We start from the raw sequence: 22,303 nt of genomic DNA on the forward strand, positions 1-22,303 counted from the left end.
TTCATCGTATCAGGATCAATCTGACGTTAACTAATACCTGTTTCTGGGCCACTGTGTAAGTCTGTGAAAGAGAGAGGAAGTGTAGTGCCTCAGCTTGTTCATGCTGTAATCAAATGCTTTTCCTTCTTGTGAGAAGATTTTCTGGAAGGAGTGGAGAACTTGGCTGCCTAGGTGACTGGTATAATCAGAAATTGCCCTGCATGAGGGGTATTTACAAGCATAGAAGAAAAGACTATCAAGAAGCATAAAGAAATGGCAATGGTGATAAGTGATGTCAGCATAAATGTAGCCTAGATGTTAGGGAAGAGACTGTTTGGAAAACAATGCTTGTTGTTTACCTCAAGTAATGGAGATGCTTTACAGATGTCAATGCAGAAAAAAACTTCTCGGCCAAAGGGTAGCATAGGAAAAAAGGAAAGTATGGATTTTTGAAAATTTAAGAAGTGTAGGTAGTGGAAGTGAGTGGTGTGTTTTTCCACATTAAGGGATTAAGAAAAGTAGCCTAGATAAGGTGTTGAAATTGAAGGCGTCAGCTTAGTTAGGTAAACAAGGGGGATGTGGGGGTGTGTCACAAAGATACAAAAAGAGTGGAGTGATGGGCTTAAAGTGAGGGGCTAGGAGAATTACCAGTACTTCAAAAATGAGGCAAAATTGATTTTTTAATTCCTCAAGAAACAACTTTGAAGCAATTGAGACGATGGATAAAAATTTTTGATCTGTGGGTGGGTAATAATAGTTGTATTTTAGGGGGAGTAAATTAATCTCCCTGATGTAGAAATACTTTGGGTACTAGGATGTTAGAGATCAGTGATAAAATCATGCCTATGATACAGTTTGGTCTGAAGTCTTAGGAGTATGGTGGTATCCCCTCAGCAGCCAAGAAGGGAGATGGAAGTAAGTGTGTGGGCAGGGTGACAAATTGGAGCCAAGGTTTTAATGTGGACAGAACAGAATGCTTCTGTGAGCTGTCAGTTTGAATTTAATTACTATCATTCTAACTGCATATTAAAATATCTAGAAATAAAGTGTACAGGGAGAAAAAGAGAGGACTATAGACAGAAGCCGCTGGAGTAATTTTAGAGAATAGTAGAATAATGTGGAAGAAAAGTTTACATTTTCTTACTAAAGACTAACTAGGAGAGGACACCATGGTAGAAACTTAGATAACAGTTCACTTTTTTTTTTAGCAGCATCAGCTTTATAAGTTTAAGGCATAGGAAGGTGCAGACTGAGTGCCTTTTCTTAATAATTTTGTTTGGGAAGAGGGTTTTGGAAACTTCCATAATGTGCTAAAATGAAAATTTATCATTTGAAGGTCTACAGATAGAAATGAAAGAAGGAAATTTAAGATGGGCATTTTAAGGGGCATGTTCCGTCATCTTGGAAAGAAAATAAGGGAAGAAGGGTAATTGAAAATGCAATTAAGATTAAAGGAGTTTAAAATGGATAGATTATGACAAGTTTGTACTTCCAGGAAAAGGACCTAGGAGAATACAAGAGGTTGGAAAGAAAAGCGTTGGAATTGGAGATAGGGAAAAGTGAATGCATTGAATGGGAGTACACATGAGAAACTTCTGCACTTGCAACAAGAAAGGAAGAGACTACTGTAGAACAGGGGAACGAAAAGTGTTATCTTATTTTAGCCTTTTCCTTTTGGAAGAAATTGGCAGTCTTGTGCAGGGTAGATGTCAAAGGAGGAAACAGTTTGATTCAGTCTAGTATGACGAAAAACAAGACTGGGGAATGGTACATTTAGCTGGCAAGGCAGAGCTGGGTGCCTGGGAAGGTTACATACAGGCACAGGTGATGGGGTCAGGGGTTTCCTGTGTTCTGGGTATGGTTTGTTTTGTAAACTGTGTTGCCTGTTGTTATACCTATAAATGAAACAGTGCTGCTTGTGAATTCAGTATGAATTCATATATAATAAATCAGAAGAATCCATACAGATTCTCCCTTGGTTTGAATATGGAGACAATGTTTCACTAGCTGTACAGTACTCACCTTGTCAAACCAACAGATTTGCCCTGTGGTCTGCAGTAACTGTATCACTCCCAGTCTTGGTGCTGGCATACAGCAAGAACTGGTTCTCCTGCAATTGTGTATTTCTGAAGAGTATAAATATAAAAACTAAAATATGTTTCATGAGGAGATCCTGAATATGTTTTTCTCCGAAGGTAGGGTAGCTGCAGGAGCAACTCAATCTGCCCCCCCTCCCCCCCCCCCCCCCCCCAGTATAAAAGAGTGTGTGTCTGTTTGCCTGTCTCTTTTTCTTGGAACAAGTGAAGTCATTGCTAAACTAGTGGCTTGAGAACAATCTTTCCTGGGACTCTGTCCAGGGCTTTGCAAGAATATAGAGCTTTAGCCAGGCTTATAACAAAACCAGGGACAAAGAGCGGGTCTTCGTTGGCAATGACTAACTCTCTTCCACTGTGAGAATCTGGAGCTGATTTACAGTGGACAGTGCCAGTGGGCACCTGTGGGACTGTGGGCCTTCAGTCTCACCATCATGCTAATGAGGAGATAGTCTTGCAGAAAAATGAGATGAGGTTTGTTCTGGGTGGTAGTGGATGCATTTGTTCGGTTAGATGTGAAGGAGCCCATATATTCATGTGCTGACTGCAGGTTAGGGTACTTGGTGGTAAAGTATAAGAGTAGAAGTGTTCATGGACATGTGGAGGATAGACTTGTCTTCTGACCTTATAGACCCTTTTCCCCCCACTCCCTCTGTGCCCCTCTGTCCCAACTGTCAATTGCAGAATCCTTTTGCTTGACCGTGTTCTGCTTCAGCTGACTTGATTGTGTTGGATTATAAAGCAAATACTTATAAAGTGCCAGTTTATTGTCATTTGTGTCACAATTAAAGTGTACAGATTGAACAACAAGCTTCTATAGAGCTTCCAGAGATTCTTGAGACAAATTCTTTATTTTTGGCGTGATGATGGAAAGTAGAACAGGTCCCTTGTTCATTCCTGTTTATACCATGACACGCTACCACTTTTTCACTCTCTCAAGGATTTGTTTTCGTCCTTGTCTTGATGGTCTAATTTTAGCATTTCTGAGTAAGTTTCTCTTCTATACATTGGTTCCATGGATCAGATTGATCCCCTTCAAAGTCAGGAGTTTCTGTAGATACTGCTAATGTTCCCCATGCATATTCAGTTACTTCACTGCAGCCTGTTCTCCTCCTTCTGCACAATGAAAAATAGAGGTATACACTGCCAGATACTGTGATTAAATCCTCAGCAGACACTCAAAATACTCTAGCAGTAAAAAGAAATAAGTTCACAAAGGATTACCGTGTATATGGAAAGGAAGGCAGAGAGAAGACTTGGTCTCCGGAGTCCTAAAAATAAGTAAAAACTTTGAGGGTATTTAAAATTTGAGGGGAGGAAGTGCTGTAACTTCCAGGGTAAGCAATCAAAAACTAATAGTGGATTCTTTTTAGCTTCTCCATTCCCTGCATCAGAATTCTAGTGCTTGTATACTTTGCTAATCTGGGGTAAAGATGAGATATATACAACAGAGGAGAAAATGCTTGGAAACCGTCAGCTGCTTGGAAAATATTTAAGACACTTTAGAGCTTGGGGAAGAGAAAATTTAAGTAACTGACTCAGCAGAGCATAAATGACCTGATTTTTGCTGCATTGTGAAAGACAGTAACATGCAGAAACAGCACTTGGAGATGGTTCAAAGATTACTTTGCTGGAGAGTACGTTACTGTAATATTCCCACAGAACATAAACGTTTCAAGCAGTACCACATCCCGCCTGTGTACTTTGGCACTTGCTTTTTTTAAACTACCGCTTACTGGGAGCCACTGCTTTCCACACAGCCTTCTAAGCAGAGGCCATTACCTTCCCAGAACATGACCCAAGTGAACAGCAATAAACTGAAATCTGCCTCCCCAGATGCTCCGTGGTGAAATATGGGTGTTGTCCTGTGGCTTCCCCCTCTGGAAATGAGTGACGGAGTGGAAAGCCTCACTGCAGTGCTGACTTCTATGTGGCCCTGGTCCTGTTGCGCACTTTACACTACTGCTTTGTTTGTTTCAAAGTTTTTTGTCTCAAGGTGTTGGCTAATGGCAAGCTTATACTTAATTTTTGGTTTTTTACTTTCTTCTTGTAAAACTTGCACTTCTAAGCAACGGGGACCCTTTTTATTTGAAAGGATTTAGTTTTGTAAAAGCATGCTTCCATATATAAAATACATAAAATATTTTTTGTAGTTAAGTGCTATGCTAAGAATTGTTTTTAATGTCAAATTCACTTACAGGAGTGCTAGAATTCCAAACAAAATAGACTATTTTCTGGACTTTAGCCTTAAAATAACAGTAAGCACAAGTCATTTTTATCATATGGGCCTGGGAGTTGCCATTTTGGCAGCTCCTCTAGAGAAAGCTGCTTTAGTATGTCACAGCATCCTGAAGGTCTCTGTTTCAGGTTCTTTCCTCCTGGTAAAGCACTTCTTGTTCTCCAAGGATTACACAAATTAAATAACTAGTTATTGTTTAGCATCCTTCAGCTGCAACACTAAGCAGTACTCCCAATTGAGTGTGCCTCTGTCACTTGCACCTGTTCAAAAGACAGATAGCAATGAAGTGCTGGTAATAATTTGTATGTGTTTCTGTAAAAGATAGACATGAAGCTTCTCAAGGTTCCATATTCAAGCCAGGCAGCTGAAGCAGAGCAGCCACAGTTGCAGGGAGCTCAGTGCAGGATAACTGCTTGCATGTTGATTTTGTAACTGGTGCTGAAACCTATATTGGCTCAGTATATGGTTATACTCCTGTTGATAGCCTCGTCAACTAGATCGAAGTTAGTGTAGGTGTATCTGAACTGCATGCACACTCCAGTTTCTGTGTAGGACCTACTCCACAGCTTCATCAGGTATAAAAGCAAAGACCTGTGCTGTGTCCTCTGGAATTGACTGGAAATTCCTAAGTCTTTGATTTTTTTTTTTTCCCATAGCATTTATGAGAACAATTTTTTCATTTGTGCTGAAGAAAACAAATTGCTTTGTAGCTCTCTAGATCATCTGAACTTCTTCAATGAACTAGAAGGATCAGCTCAACTTTGGAGATACGGTGGCGAGCAGAATATAGGCATGTGGATGCAGTTGGTTATTTCAGCACGGTATTTTGGAAATTCAACTTCCGGAGCTTGGGCTTTGGAAGAATGACTGAATGCCGGCGGTGCCTTTTGTGTATCTCCATCAGTCTGGTCACTCACAGTGTTATTTGTTGCTGTTTATATAAATTATGGCTTATATTACAAATATATGCATTTTATATATGTGTATATATGTGTGGGTATGTAGTTATAGATGTGTGTGTATGTAGAGATATACACACAAATATAGTATTTTTCTCTCTATTAAAAACATTTAAAAAAAAAAAATCTCCTGACCTATACCTGTTGAGAGGTTGTACAGTGAGGGAAGGATGTCAGTGTGGTACTTGTCCTCCATCTGAATGGTGGCTGTCCAGAATGAGGAAAGCTGTGCCAGAAGACTTCCATCTACAAGCAACTGCTCGGTGTTTTTCTTGTGATGGTGGGGAGGAGCAGCTGGGCTTTACACCTGTCAAATCTACTTGGCAGCTAATTTTGAAAGCCACCCACTGTTAAAATCTCCACTGCTGCTTCTGTGCATTAATGACTTCTCAGCTGTGCAGTACTGAAGTGCTGCTTTCTTCATGCTGACTTGAGTAAGATGAGTTATGGAAGGTGTAATTAGTTTTATGAGTTTCTTGTTCTCCTTTCCCAGAATTCCAGCAGTTTCTTCTGGGTTTCATTGTGAATCCCATGATGTGCTGTATGAAATCTCAATATCCCCCTGAAACGTATAGCAGCATGGAGAACCCACCCAAAACGCAAAGCCCCTTTTCTGAAAAAGTATTTCGGTAGTTTACACATTACTGTTTGGATATCTCTGGCCTTGTCTGAATAGAGTCTGTTCTCCTACAGCTGAGACATAGGAGCTTCAGGTGCAATTAATGTCTGGATGAAGTAATGTTGCAGTTGGGGCCAAACACTGTTTTTCTAGGTTAGGGTAAAAATTCTGCATTTTGCAAAGTACTGAGAATCTGAAGGAAGCTTTTTTGATGGCAAGCATATACTTCAGCTCCACCTGAATTTTGGTTATTGGCATAAACAATGTAACTGTTGCTTCTAAGGTCTCCTTTTCTAGGGAGTGACTCCGTAGAGCGTTTTTTGTCATGATTGTGTTGTGGTATTTTAGCTTCTCAGTCTACCACAGAACCGGCACCCATGAAACAATATCTTGATTTCTGGGACTTTCTTGTAGTGCTTTACTTCTTTTTACAGCAGTAGCAGCAGGTCTTGTCACTGGGTGTGACCTTTCAAAATTTTGAATAAGCAGAATAAATGATGGTGGGCGATCTTGTGTTGCTAGATTCAAAAAGAGAATTGGCAACATGGACTGGGGAGAAGACAGAGAGGAAGACTTTTTAGTCATTTGAGCCCTTGTGGAGTGGAAAAGGAAGTTAGTATTTGGGATAACAAGGAAATTGAATTGAAAAAAGGCTAGTTTCTTCACCTCATGGGGTCAATGTGTTACCCATGTTGCTGGTTAGGCTGTTGGGCGGAAAAGGTGGTCTCCTTTATGTGCTTTTTTACAGAGCCTGAAAAAAAAAAATCTCCCCGTTGCAGCCCAGAACTGGAGTTCAGTACTGCTATGGTAGTAATTTGTTAAGTGCTTTTGCTTTACAAACAGGTTAAAAACAAAACAAAAACCTAACTTCCTTTCAGCTCAATCTGTTACGGGTGTGGTTTCACACTGAATTTAACCAATCTCTCACTGATGGTGACAGGGACAGTGCTGCTACCTCCCCTTTTTGGTAGTTTGGCTTAAAACCCCCTCAATTTTGGTTAGTTCTGCAAGTTCTATCCCCTAGGGTGTGTACACATACTCATGCTCCCCCGCACCAGTACACAAAAATATTCTTTGTTATAGTTTACTCTAAGCTCTTGTGAACTAAGCAGGGATATATGTGAGAATGAAGTGCTATTGTTTTAGTACTATGCGTTGTCTGTACATAGACATGTCTGAATAGTATTGAACACTTCTGGTTTATTATATATTTTGATTTCATTCTGTCGTTCTGTGTTCTCAGGGCTCTGCATTTGAAAAAGATTTTGAAATGAGATCTCAGTAGTTAGCTACCCTTAACAGAAACTTCTTTTGCTGGCAGATGTTGCAGGCATTCAGTTACACTAAAACAGACTAAATCAAGCACTTGGAGCAAAAGGTTGTCTTTTTTCTTCTTTGTCGTAGGTGCTAAAGCATTGTAAATGGGCTCTGCATGATATATTTATCATGAGCAATCTGTTTTCATATATGGCAGTTTCTTGAGGACCACAAAAAGTCAAGTTTCCACAGCAACCTCATATGCTGCTTAAGTTGTTTTAGCAATGATTTGATGTTGTACATCTAGTATGTTTACTTTTAAAATTTATCTTAACTTCTAAGGAGAAAGCTGAACATAGGGAAGAAGTTCAGGAACAGCCTGTCAGCTTCAAGTGTTTAACCTGCATGAGGAGGTTAGCTGGGATAGAATCTGTATTTTGTATCTTTAGTGTCCTAAAATTTCTGGTAACTTCATTTTTTGACAAAGTGACTATCATTCTTATTTTCTGAAAAACAAACTCTTAAGTAGTAAAACTAGTATGTCCTCTATTCCTGGCTTCACTGTCATAATAGCAGTCTCCTGAAGTACTTGCTAGTTCCTTTCAGGTGTGTGTTTGTATGGGAATACGTGTTACTTTCTGAACTTCATGTTGCAGCATTTATGTTGACATGGATTCCATCAGCACTTCAGAAGCCCTTTTCAGATTTGATGGCTCTGCATGTGCCCCAGCTAGGCAGGAGGAATGAAAATGTTGGTTGGCTGCAGGTCATGCCACTCATGATGAGAAGAATTAAGATGTGATTAGGCGGTAATCACAGGGTAATTGGAATTCTGAGGGTGTATAGATGGGGAGAGAAGGGTAGAGGAGGAAGATGCTGAAGGCAGAGGTTTGTTTCTTCTGCTGAGCAGTTTTCTTCTCTTTTTTTTTTTTCCTTCAATTAAAAAAAAATACAGTTTTCATTTTACATGCCACATTTAATTGTCTGCAATGAGTTCAAAATCCATTCTCTCTGTGAGCACGCAGAGGCCAGGGCTGGGAGTGTATTGTTTTACCACTTCCTTTCTTGTACCCTGGGATTAACATCCTTCCAGTTGCTGGCCAAATCAGGAGTTGAGTCAAAGGCTAGAAATGGCAAATACACTTTCAATGACTTCTTCAAAGAAAAAGCAAAAACTTAAACTGAAGATGTTTATGTTTCTCTTCACAGTGTGTGTCCTGTAAGGATGATGTCAGTCTTAAACAAATGATGAACAACACTGAAACCATTTTATTTTTTGAAATTCATCAGGTATTGAGAAACAACCACTTTGTCATATCTGTGGTTTTATAACAATTCTGCTTTTCTACCCTCTGCAGCGTGGAATATTCACATAAATGGAGGAAGGACATACAATGAAACTTGGTTTTATGTTTGGGGTTTTGGTTTTTGTTTTTTTTTTTCTTCCTTTATCTGCTCTTCCTTGCAGTAAAGCTTGAGGTTACTTCAGCGGTAGTTATTGCTAATTCTTTGAGATATTTTATCTTTAGTGTGCATTGCATGTTTAAAGCATTATTACATAGAATATCTTTAATACCAGAAAATGAATCGATGTTAAGAACTATAAATTTAGGGCTATATAAAGTCTTTAGGAACCAAAACAATTTCAGAAAAACATTCATTAGACTGACGTTGCAAGCAATCAAAATAGTCTAGTATTGATTAGGGAATGGGTCTTTGTTTGAAAATAATATCCTTTAGCAGTAATTAATATTTTACTAGAGAAACATGTCTGACCTCCCATAACCCTGAGTAAGTCTGACTTATTATTTACAGATAGGTGAATTATTAACACAATTAATGATATATTGTTTATTTTTTTGTCTACTGACTGTCATAGCGTCTACACCAGTCGTGGGTAGAAAAAAGTATTTTATTAAGCTTTTTGGTCTTTCATTAGCTGCTTTTGTGTTCCATTTTGATTGCTTTATGGAAAAGACTTGGTCCATTAGTTAAGCAATTGTTACAAATTTACATGAAACTTCTCAATATTCAATTTTGGAACAGAACTGTTTAAGAAAAAAATTAACTATTCTTACATATAATGCATCATTCTGAAAAACTCTTGACTGAGTATTTTAATTTGAAATTTCTCACCAATTTTGAGTCTAAGACATTGGGTAAGTACCTCATTTATTTTAATAAATGATGCTGTCCTGGTTTCAGCTGGGATAGAGTTAATGGTCTTCCTAGTAGCTGGTACAGTGCTATGTTTTGAGTTCAGTATGAGAAGAATGTTGATAACTGATGTTTTCAGTTGTTGCTAAGTAATGTTTAGAAATTATTTCTGTTCATGGCTTTAGTTTCCGATGGCTTTGAAAAATTATTACATATTTCACTGAAGGGCATTGCTGGGATTTTGAATGCATATACTGAATTGCTACAAACTATATTAGTACCATCACAATAAGAAGAAAATACTGATTTGTAGGGCTGACTAGATGCCTTTGGAATTACTGAAACATTTAGCTGAATCCTGAAAAGAGTACTTCTTATCGTTGGTTGATGAATTTAGCTATTTTGAAAATGTAGTAATAAAGCTATATATTAATATTAATACAACCAAAATCCACATATGTGCTTTATGGGAACTTTTTTACATTAATTTTGCATTTAAGAGTATAACTGGCTTTTTAGAGAATAATGTTCCTATGTGTTGTGGTGTATTTGTCTGTATATAGGCTGTATTTGTTCTAACTGGTGTTCTAGTGAGAGTCTGTTAGCAAGCTAAAGCCTTTTGGTTTTGGTTTCAGTATTTCTATTTGTCCAGGTATGGTTTTGCTTATAGTACTTTTACTATTATTATTATTATTATTATTATTATTATTATTATTATTATAGTACTTCTAGTACTTGTAGTACTTTTAAGTATTCCAAATGATTCATACAACTTTTTTATTGCTTTTAAATTTAAAGCCAACTTTTTTCATGTCATGATTATCTAAAGTACTACAGAAATGCCAGGGTATATCTTTGTAGCTTACAGAAAGGATAGTTTGAAGATGCACCAAAACACATTCCCTTTCAGGAATCCTGTTAGTAGTGGATTGTAGCGTATGTGAAGAGGTCTGGACACCTCTGTAAACTGCTGCTGCAAGTTTGCCAGGATCAGATTCTTACTGAAGTTTGAGGCAAGATGCTAATTGTTTTAATCCTGAAGACTGGGCAGCACCTCCAGCTTCCAGAGTGTCTCCTTCTCTAGATTACTTTGGACAGACCTAATCGATACTGTTTTACTTTTTGGGTAAGAAGCATTTACAAGGTAGTTTGAGAGCTGGTAAAGAATTTGCTATTGATCCTTTATTGGCAAGTGGAGTGATAGGTATTTGTGTGCAATCATTTTCCAAGACTCATGGTGCAATTAATTCTTATGGGGAGAAAGAGAAATATTTAGGGCAATTTATTGACGATTGTGTGGGAATTAAATTGTCAGGAAGTCTTCTGGGACTTTGTCATATTGGAAGTAACATAAAACTAAAATAGAATCACTGTGTGCATTTATTAAGTACTTAGGGCTTTATGGATGTTTTCCTACTTCCTAGTAAGATACTAGCTTCTGTCCTGTGGAAAAAAAGCAGTTACGGGTTTGAGATAGAAGTCAGTTTGCTATAAAAGTTCTGATGCAGCCAGGCATCACCTAGACAGAATTGTACGAACCTCCACTAAGTGCTGTCAAGTTTGCTGGTGAAGGCAGCTGCAGACAGCAGCGCAGTACCTGATTAGTTAAGACTTGTGCAGTCCTAGCAGAATATTGAGTTTAACTTGATTTGCAGGTGAAGGGATTGCAGATGATTTTTATAAGCCTGACCAGTATGTGTAGTATGTAGAGAACCTGCTGTGACTCTTCACTTCTTTTCTTCCTCCTCCAAAATGTGGTCAGGTAGAAGCTCAGCTCTGCTGTCTGTCTGAATGTGCAGCAATTTGTGTTTCCTTCAGATGTGCATAGTCTCAGATGAGCTTTTTTTAGGGAAGAATTTATGCAGTTTTCCGTGTGCTCTCTTATTAACAGTTTTGATCTTTTGTCCTTTATATATATATATATATATAAAACCTATATCTTGGCAGTTAATCTGCATATATAAGCTCTGTGGTGTTCATACTAGTAGATAGTTAGGCTTATGGGGGGCTTGATGGCATTCTTAATTGTTCATATGTTTTTTCTACAACAAGCTATTTTCCTGTGTTACTATCAAAATACCCAGTGAACTGTGATTAATCATATTTTGGCACACAGCTCTGAAATTAATGCCACTGCTGTAGAATGTCAGTTTCAACATCTTTGGCTGCTGCAATTGCACAATCTTTTAATGATAGATGTACTTGGAGTTCCTTCAATACAAATGACATTATTGGCACACATTGTATACTAGATTATTTATTAGAATAACCACTGTACCTTTTATTGGGCCTTTTAAATCCTCCTCTGAATATCTAACCTAAGCTTGCTTTCAAAGTGGCAAAATGATTAATGTCATCTCCTTAAAGGTTACAAATGCATGTACAAAGTACAAGTGAAAGCAGGAAGGGCAACTGTTCCACACGTCCAGGCAGGGCAGTTTAATGCTACTGGATGTCATTTGACTGGTCCTGTATCTGCCTGCCTTTTGGTAATACAGTGTATGACATCTTACCTACCAAGAGAATTAGAAAACTAAGTCGTTCTGTGCCTGCCTGCCTGCCCCAGGTCTTTCTGTTTGTGTTATTTTAAGCACATTTTGGATAGTAGCGGAGAGAGACTGGCTTCTTCCCTGGTTTTACAGGACTCTAAACACTTCCTTCTATATATTAATGGTATTTTAACATATGCTTTAGTATATGTATTTACACTGTGGCACTGATGTTGTGGGGGATTTTTTTGTTTGGTTGTGTTTTGGGTTTGGTTTTTTTTTTTAATCTAAGTAATTAAATTGTATAAAGAAAGTACAGGTCTGTTACTTAGCTATGGATGTTTTTGGCACAGTGAGACTATGAAAGGTAGTCAATAGCTAGTTACTTTCTGTTGGGGAAATGTTTCTCTTTAATATTTATGGACTTTTTCCACTGGTTTTAACCAGGGTCTTAGCATATACGTTGTGTTTAAAGCACTAGCTGCAGTTTGCTTTCTCAGTACAGTTTCAGTGTAGTTTTTTCAGGTAATGTAATCCAGATTTTTGCTAGTTGCCTTTAGAGTTTGTCTTTGAAATTAACTAAAAGATCTGTTTATTTTCATAAATGAGAGATGAAGATGGGAGATAACAGGAAAGTCATTGCAAGATTTATAAAACACAATAAATTCTGAATACTGTTATGTTGGCCAGCAATAACGTTTTGACTATAAAAAGTAAATGGAGAAAACCCAGTAACTGTTTGTATCAAACTTCTTATGGAAAATAAGCCATTAGGCCAAAGCAGATACTTGCTTCTCTTGAAATTCTGTTTTCAACCATGATCCAAAATGCTGAGGAGCCAAAGAATATTGGTAACCATGTATGCAGGTAAGAACAGTAATGTTAATTTATCAGAAACTGAGGCTTATTTTCCATTTCCAAGGTAGACATGAGAATATGGGTATGAACTACCCACAAATTAACTGTAATAAGTAAGGCTAATCAGTTTTTTCTTTATTTTTTGTTAAAGAAATGTTGTCTTCAAACAGCCTTCCCATCAGAGGAGTGGAAATAAGTTTAAAAAATCCATATGTAAAACAATTTTCAATCCTCTATGTTTTCAACTGTTGTAATTCTTGGCCAGTGGTTTTATCACACTCTCAAGTCATTTGTTCTACGCAGATTATTATTTTTTTTATACAGTGTTTTGGATGTCCTGTGTCAGAGACTGTAGCTTGGATCCACCTTCACTGAATCTCTCCCCATGCTCCCCCTTCCTCAGTGGCTTTGATCAGTTCACCAGACCATATTTCTGTATCCTCTGCTGTGCAGACAAAACCAGTGTTCTCTTTGTTCTTTAGATTTTACTGCTCATTGAACTGTCTTGCAGGTCAGTCCCCCTCTGAGGGACAAGCTTGCAAGTGGGAACAGTTGTAGAGTGGGGGAAATAACGTAACTCCTGACTGCGACAAAGTGATGAAATTGGTTAGGAAAAATTTCATCTTTATGTTGTATGTAGAGAAAGGCCAGAATTTCCACCACGTGGACATGGATTCAGTAGTGCTCTGCTTTGAGATTAGTGGGGCAGTTTACAGATCTGAGTCATTTCTCCAGACTCATGCAAGCAATGATTTGCAGCCTGCTAATAGTTCTAGGCTCAGCTTGCAACCATGAAGGCTGGAAATATAATTTTATTACTGAGAAATCATTCTCTTTAGTAGTTTTGTTGCAGGATGTGAGTTCAGTTGTGATTTCTTATGATCCCTAGGCATAGAAATAGTAAAGAAGACTTTCTGCTTAATTTTGTCTGATTTCCAATTTCAATAAGATTTTAGCAGTTATGCAAAAATTTGGCTCTGTGTTACTCTCTAATTCCTCTTTTGTTTGCTGTGATTGCTGCTGAGAAAGGAGGATTCAGTCACTTCTTCCTTTGCCTCCAGGATGTGCTGCTTGTTTTGAGATAGGTTGTATCTTACTGTTTGAAAGGAGATACCATCAGTAACAGGATAAGTGTGAAAGCAGTGGAGTTGTCTACTTGAACTGCTTGTATTTGTTTCCAAGCTATGACTGGTGCCTGGTTTAATTCGCTGCTGCTGTTTGATGACAGTGCAAGCAATGTTGGTGCTTCTAGAGCTGTCTGAGGGGCTTGTGTTGGGATGGAGGCTGCTGGCAGGGAAAAAAGGGAATTGGGAATTCATCAGCAAAGAACAAAAAAAACTTGGGTGTGAGAGGAACTGGGGAAAGAATGCAAATGTTACAGTGTAGTTGTGCTGTTTACCATTTCTTCTGGTTGTTTTGATCAGCTTTTGTTTGTCTAGATTGAATTTCTTAGCATGTAAGACTCAGTCTCCAGCAGTTGCTGGTTCACTCTTTTCCTACTTGTAGCCAGAATGAGGTATGTACTAAAACATAGCTTTTTCAGGCAAGTGATTGCCAGAATCTAAGGTAGTCATCTTCCAAATTCAGAGAACTGTTGCAGGAGCTCACTGGTGTCAAGAGGGGGAGTCTTTGTTCTCCCTGTTCTCTTCTCTGCAAGAAGAGACTGAAGGTGGTTCAAATGATTCTGCTTTTTCACCAGAGCACGTAGATCCTACTTGCTGAGGTAAACAGAATCGTAGACTATCTGGTGGTAGCTGTTGTCTCTGTTTTACCTTTGAAAGGAGGATTACTGCTGCCACAGAAGACTGCAGATCAGAATAGGATGGAGTCCAGTGGCTTTTTTCTTTTGCTCCTTTGTGATGATGTTTTCATCGTGTCATTTTTGCCATTCTTGGAGGAAAGGATAGGAGAGAATCCCTTGCCTTGATTCCAGGTGGGGTGTTGAGTAGAGGAGTGGCTACTAAAAGGAGTATGTGTGTTTGTGTAGAGTCCCAGATTAGCAGTGATGTACAGCTTTCATCAGAGCTCTGAAAGAAAAACTGAAAGCGGGAAACCCCCCATGCTACTGTTGCCGAAATCCGGAATGAAACTCCTTAACAGCAATGAGAAGTTAAGAAGCAGGCACTCCTTTATTGCAGCGCTGGGCACACGGGGGATCGTTCCACCTATCGTGTGCACCTGTCTTGTCTAACGATACAGTTAAATACACACCTGTTATACATATTCATTAAGTTTCTGGGAAATGTTATACATAATCATCAACTTTCCAGTAAATCATTAGCATATGTATATGTCTCTTCACGCAGGCGCAGCAAAGGTCTCTGGTGGTCTTCAGAAGCCCTCTGGTGGTCTTTCATAGTCTTCCTCACTTGTCCGCTTCTTGACCTCCTTTAGCTGATTCTGCGCAGTATGATTCTCATCACTATCTATATTAGTTTGCATAAAAATGTATACTATGTTCTCTTTTGAAATCCAACCTTTTCAATGATTGGTCTTTCAGTTTGTTATCAAAATGGGAAAGGTAGGGAGTTTCCAAGAAGCAAATCTTCTTGGCTTCTTGAAAGAAAATACAAGCCAACAATAATCAGCTAAAAGTACAGTACTGCACATTCTTTAAGTTCTTTATCTACTATGGTTACACCCCACAACTCTATATTCCTAATATTTCAGTTGTAATCAGATTTGATTTCTTTTAAAATGTAACATTTCCCCCCTTTGAAAGTTTTGAAAATCACTTCAATACTTTCACTATAATTCTACTGATCAGTTACTATATATTGGAGGAGGTTCTGGGTTTCTTTGTTCATTTTGTTGTTTTGCAACAGCTTGGACGATCATGTGATTAAAAGAAGTTTCACGAGTCAAACGTGTTAGCCGATTCATCATTCTCCAAGTTAGGATATATAATATTGCTGACAGAGTCAAACTGATCAAAACCAATATCAAAAGAACCACGATGGGGTGACACAACTTGTTCAGGATGTCTGTAGCAGTAGGTGACCATCCGAAAAGTGTGTCCTACCATTTATGTTCTGTATCTTTTTGTATTCTTTCAAAAATTCGGTGTATTTCTTTCACATTGTTATGAACAGTTATTAAGGGGTTTTTTGTCCATTTTTCCTAATTTTTTTCTAAAATCTCAACTAGATCCTTGTGTTGTAGTAACTGTTTTACCAAAGCGAGATTCATTCCGATGGGTATAGGTAGTAATTCATGAATCAACATGTAGTTAGATTGTAAAAGTTGGTGAGACGTGACCGGGGCCGAATAGGAAAAGTCACATCTTACAATCTTAGTAAAATTGTATGTCACTGACCATTCTTTCAAATTTTTCCTTGCATTTAATAATCTTCCCAATTTCTCATCCTCTTCTGAATATTTAGGTTTTTCCTTTGGTATTGCAATAGTTTTTGTAGGAATTAATGCCATTTGTAGGGTATTCCTTTTGGCTGCTTTCCTAGCTGATTTATCTGCTAATCTGTTCCCTACAATCTCTTTTGTATTCCCTGATTGATGTGCTTTACAGTGCATGATTGCTACTGCAGTTGGTTTCCGAACTGCTTGTAGTAAATGTAAAATCTCCTCTTTATATTTAATGTTGGACCCCTGAGAGGATAATAGTCCTCTTTCCTTCCATAAAATCCCATGGACATGGACCACGCCAAATGCATATTTCGAATCAGTCCAAATATTCACTTTCTTTTCTTCACTCAATTCTAGAGCCCTTGTCAAAGCCACTAGTTCCACCTTCTGAGCTGAAGCTGTGCTTGGCAAAGCATTGGCTTCTATAACTGATTTTTCAGTTGTTACCGCATATCCTGCATAGCGGATTCCATTTTCAACAAAACTGCTACCATCTGTGTACAATTCCCAGTCTGGATTGTCCATAGGTACATCCTTCAGATCCTCTTGACTGGAATATACATACTCAATGGTAGTCAGGCAATCATGTTCCAGTTGTCCTTCTTCCTGTATAGAACTTAAAAAGACTGCAGGATTAGTCAAATTAGTGGTTTTCAAAAGTACATCATCTTGCTCCATCAAAATTACCTGGTATTTCATCATTCTGTTTGGGGAGAGTCAATGGTCCCCCTTTTGTTCTAACACTGATATCACCATATGTGGTACATATACCACCATCATCCTTCCCAAAGTCAATTTTCGGGCCTCCTGTATTATCATCACAGTGGCTGCTACTGCTCTCAAACAAGCAGGTCAGCCTTTACTTACAAAGTCTAATTGTTTGGAAAAGTATCCAACCGGTCACTTCCAACTTCCCATCTTCTGAGTCAGCACTCCCAGTGCAAGGTGTTGTTTCTCATGTACAAATAACTGGAAGTCTTTAGTCAGATCCGGAAGTCCCAGGGCTGGTGCTGTCATCAGGGCCTGTTTTAGATTCTTGAAAGCTCTCTGCTGATCTGGACCCCATTCAAATGGTGGACCTTTAAGAGCTTCATATAAAGGTTTAGTCAACAGACTATAGTTCATTATCCATAGCCGACACCACCCAGTCATTCCCAAGAAGGTTCTCAATTCGTGGGTATTTCTCGGCTCCGGGATACTGCAAATTGTTTCTTTGCGGTCTGTTCCCAACTGTCTTTGTCCTTGTGAGATTTCAAAACCCAGATATATCACAGTCTGTTTTGCTATATGGGCCTTAGTTCTAGAGACTTTGTATCCGCTTAACCCCAAAAAGTTTAAAAGATCAATTGTTACCTTTATACACGCTGGTCTCTCCTCTGTTGTTATCAATATGTCGTCTACATACTGTAGGAGTAAATGTCCAGGTTTGGGACCATCTCGTTTCCACATCTCAAGTTCTTTTGCTAATTGGTTCTCAAAAATTGTTGGACTGTTCTTGAATCCTTGTGGCAATCTTGTCCATGTCAATTGTGTTTTTCGTCCTGTTTTTGGATTTTCCCACTCGAAAGCAAATAATTTTTCAACTTCCTTCTTCCAGGGGTATACAAAAGAAAGCATCTTTTAAATCAAGCACTGTAAACCACTGGTGATTCTCCCCTAGAGTTGTTAAAAGTGTATATGGATTGGCCACTACAGGATGTATGTCTTTCACTATCTGATTTATCGCCCTCAGATCCTGTACTAATCTATATTCTCCTGATGGCTTTTTCACTGGTAAAATTGGAGTATTATATTCAGATTCACACTCCTCTAAGATTCCATATTCCAAAAATTTATCAATTAATTTCTTGATTCCCAATCTAGCTTCAGGTTTAACTGGATACTGTTTTAATCTCACTGGTTTCACATTTTCCTTCAGTTCTACTTTTACAGGCTGTGCCATTTTAGATTTTCCAGGTATCTCTGTGTTCCAAACTGTAGGGATCACAGCATCATCAACTTCTTGTGGCATCTCCTGAATCTTAACCTTCTCCTGTATCATCAGTATTTTCCCTGTCTTTGATTCTGGTATTTTTAAAAGAATTTCTCCTCCCTCAAAAGCTATCTGTGCATTCAATTTGGATAACAAATCTCGACCCAACAGGGGTATCGGACATTCTGGTACATACAAAAATTCATGTGTAATTGCTTTATTTCCAAATTTTAAATCAAGGGGTTGAAAGAATGGTCTATTCTCCTGTTTCCCAGTCGCTCCAATTATGTTCGCTGTTTTGTTTCCCAATTTTCCTTTATAAGTATTCAAAACAGAATATACTGCTCCCGTATCAACTAAAAATTCAACTTTATCATTTCCCAGCTTAATTGTAACCAGAGGTTCAGCTGGGTTCCCCTCCGGTCCCCTTCATTCATTTAAAGTCATCATTTTTGCAGCCTCTTGCTGACTTATTTGCCTTTTAGGGCAATCCCTTTTCCAATGTCCATCCTCCTTACAATATGCACACTGATTTATTCCTAGAGGTGCATTAGGTTCCCGGTTACCAAAGTTTCTAAAACCTCCTCTTCCCCGAGCTCGTCCTCTTCCTCTTGCTGCATTCCCTGTTAAGACAGCTATTAATCTACTGTCTCTAATCTTTTCTTTCTTTTCTTTTCTTTGCTCTTCTTCTTTCTCTCGATTATTATAGACTTTCCATGCTGCCTCTAACATTTTATTTAAATTTCTTGAATCCTCTCCCTCCAATTTTTGGAGTTTCCGCCTTATATCAGGCGCCGACTGTCCCATAAAAATCGAAGCCAATTGTTGTTGTTCTGCTTCTGTTTCCAATTTCAAATCAGTATATTTTCTAGCGGTTTCCTTCAATCTTTCTAAAAACACAGAGAGAGATTTATTTTTATCTTGATTTATTTCATATAATTTAGACCAATTCAAAGCTTTCAGCATTGCATGTTTTATTTCATACAATACCTATTTTTGATATCGAGTTAACCTTCTCCTGTGTACAGGGTCATTTGGATCCCACTGGGGATCTCTCGAAGGAAAACTCTGTTCCAAAGTTCCAGAAAGCATTCCATTCATAAGTGTTGCCTCTGCTTGTGTTTTTCCAGTTTTATTACCATCTGTTTTTCAGTACTATCCAATAAATTATTCTCCCTGACTCAATACTCCTTTCCCGTGAATGTGAGGGAGAGAGATCCTGCTCCTCCCTTGGTGGGGTTATTTCTAATTCTAGTTCCATTTTATCTTCTTTTGGTACCATACATTTAATGTATCTTTTTCTAATATCACAAGCTGAACAACAACTCTTAGTTTTCTTATTTTCTGAAGTTAATGTTATCACTAAATTGTCTCGACTAATTAACTTGTATTTTTTTTTTTTTTTTTTTTGCCAATCCGTTTTCTGCCTCAAATAAAAAAACAGATCCACATATGGCACTTTACTCCATTTACCCTCTCTCCTACAAAATAACATTAACTGTAATATAGTATTATAACTTAAAGTTCCATTTGTTGGCCATTTTTCTTGATCTTCCAAAACATACAAAGGCCACCAATGATTGCAATATTCAATCATTTGACTTTTACGTAAATCATCATGTAATTCACTCCAATGTGCCAATAAACATCCCAATGGTGATGTTTTTGGTATCTTTTCATCAGTGGTTATATTTCCCATACTCTTTCTTACTCTTAAATAATTTGGCTAATGCCATTATGCTTATATATCAATTACCAAATACATCAAATATCAATTATCAAAGTTCCAAATATTAATAACCAAATATCAAATATCAAATACCAAATACCAAATACCAAATATCAAATATCAAATACCAAATATCAAATACCAAGTATCAAATACCAAATAAATGCAAATGACAATTGTCTCAGATACACAGATGTCCAACCCAGCAATAGCTTTCGCTTATGACTTACGGGTAGACTTATCCCAGATACACAGATGTCCAACCCAGCAATAGCTTTCGCTTATGACTTACGGGCAGACGCCTAGGCTTCTCCACAGACGGGTACCCTCTGAGCCCCAACCCTGCGAAGCTTTCGCCGCGCCTTACGGGCAGGCTATCCGAACAGATTCCAGAGAAGAAGTGCCTTACCCTTTCTCCAGGGAACGTTGCGAGGAGCTTTGCGAGTCGAGAGCGATGGTTCCCCCCCGAGAATCCCTCGGTGCCGGCTGGAGTTCGATCACCACTCGATCTCGTCCAGTCTCACTCGCAAGGTCCCATCTGGGTCGCCAAAACTGTTGCCGAAATCCGGAATGAAACTCCTTAACAGCAATGAGAAGTTAAGAAGCAGGCACTCCTTTATTGCAGCGCTGGGCACACGGGGGATCGTTCCACCTATCGTGTGCACCTGTCTTGTCTAACGATACAGTTAAATACACACCTGTTATACATATTCATTAAGTTTCTGGGAAATGTTATACATAATCATCAACTTTCCAGTAAATCATTAGCATATGTATATGTCTCTTCACGCAGGCGCAGCAAAGGTCTCTGGTGGTCTTCAGAAGCCCTCTGGTGGTCTTTCATAGTCTTCCTCACTTGTCCGCTTCTTGACCTCCTTTAGCTGATTCTGCGCAGTATGATTCTCATCACTATCTATATTAGTTTGCATAAAAATGTATACTATGTTCTCTTTTGAAATCCAACCTTTTCAATGATTGGTCTTTCAGTTTGTTATCAAAATGGGAAAGGTAGGGAGTTTCCAAGAAGCAAATCTTCTTGGCTTCTTGAAAGAAAATACAAGCCAACAATAATCAGCTAAAAGTACAGTACTGCACATTCTTTAAGTTCTTTATCTACTATGGTTACACCCCACAACTCTATATTCCTAATATTTCAGTTGTAATCAGATTTGATTTCTTTTAAAATGTAACACTACTTCTGCATAACAAAGGCTAAGGAACTGGGATGATGGTCACAGAGAAAAGCAATGTTATCGTTTCACAAATTCTTCACAATATAACCTAGGTTTGAGGAATCACTGATCCCTGTTCTGTGATGCCTACAAATTCCTCACTCCAGACATGTGTGGTGCTGAAGGGATACGCTGTTCAGCTCCATTCTCCTTTTTATCCTCAGTTCTCTTCCTCAGTTTGCCAGGTCTTGTGCAAGGATCCATTTCACAAGACTGATGACTGTAGGGAGGTCATCTCGGCCAGATGGGAGATGTTCTCCATGTAATACAGAGAAAGCTTTTCATTCCCAGTATTTCCTAACTCTTTTGGAACTGAGCAATGAGCCACACAACCTCTTCTTAAGTGGTTTTAGAAGAGGCTAACCAGATTTCTGAGGAAATTTGCTGATGTATATAACAATCTTGTGATGAGTTTCTTCCTGTGGCCATAACAGATAAAAGGTCCTCTGGACCACACTTTTGAATCCTGTGCCTATAATGTGGTTTGGCAGGGCAGTGTGCAGAACATGCTTTCTGAGGTAAGGTACAGGGCTTAGAGTACAGACACCTCATCCTCTGCTACCTCCTGATTGCTAGGGCTTCTTAAAACTTCTTAAAAGTTTCTCACTAGCTTCAAATCTCCCTTCTCAAAGTGCTCCCCTTGTGGGAACTCTGGTTCCACATTCTGCTGAGAATTCAGCTTCAGTAACCTTAATTTTGTAAAGAAACTCAACCATAATAGTCCAGACAAAAAAAAAAGCCGACATTACAAATGCAGACACAACATATCAATGTACCATTTGTTCCTTCTCTCTTACTCCCTTTACAATTCCTGAGAGCCATTTGGTATTTATTCAGTGTCCTGGATCCTTGGTTCCCTCTTGTGCTGTTCAGCTGTGGTTTTGTGGTGCTGGTACGTGCCTCGTGCATAGGGTGCGTGCCCCTGTTATAGCTATGCTTTCCATGTGAGTCAGCCCAGGGACAGTGGAATGAGAGCTTTGCATTTTCTGTTGAGTACAGGATTGTTAACAACGAATATCTGCTTTAAGTAGTTTTCATTATCCTCTGACAACAGGATGTTTCAGTTGTGCAGTTGTACTACACAGCTCCCTTTTTCAAAGTTGAATGCAATCTTCCAATATTGCCTGTATGTGGTCAGTCACAGCAGTTCACAGGACAAGCAGTATGCAGCTGCCTCCAGAAAATGCATCACATTTACATGAGACAGCTTGTGTTCAGTCACCTGACAGGGGTGCGATCTCCATGGCTAAAATGCAGGCCTTTCCCATGTCTGCTAATGTGCCTTTGTTGCAGCTGCGTTGTCTGGTGTCCTAGGATGGGATCTGACTTTTTGCAAAATCCTGTTCGGGGCTGGTGG

The 22,303-nt window shown here is 38.7% G+C and overlaps 1 protein-coding gene across 4 annotated transcripts in view; it reads left to right on the forward strand.

Moving 5' to 3' along the window:
- Positions 1-22,303, forward strand: part of JMJD1C (jumonji domain containing 1C) — a 174,632-nt gene that overhangs the window by 60,174 nt on the left and 92,155 nt on the right. Inside the window, exon 1 of one of the 4 annotated variants that reach the window (XM_052799598.1) lies at positions 9,287-9,305. The exons of the other annotated variants lie outside the window; for them this stretch is intronic. The gene's annotated coding sequence lies outside the window, so the exon portion shown is untranslated. Of the gene's footprint in view, positions 1-9,286; positions 9,306-22,303 lie in introns of those variants that run through there. 4 annotated transcript variants of the gene reach the window in all.

This window comes from Harpia harpyja, chromosome 10, assembly GCF_026419915.1.
Source record: "Harpia harpyja isolate bHarHar1 chromosome 10, bHarHar1 primary haplotype, whole genome shotgun sequence".
Classification (NCBI taxonomy): domain Eukaryota; kingdom Metazoa; phylum Chordata; class Aves; order Accipitriformes; family Accipitridae; genus Harpia; species Harpia harpyja.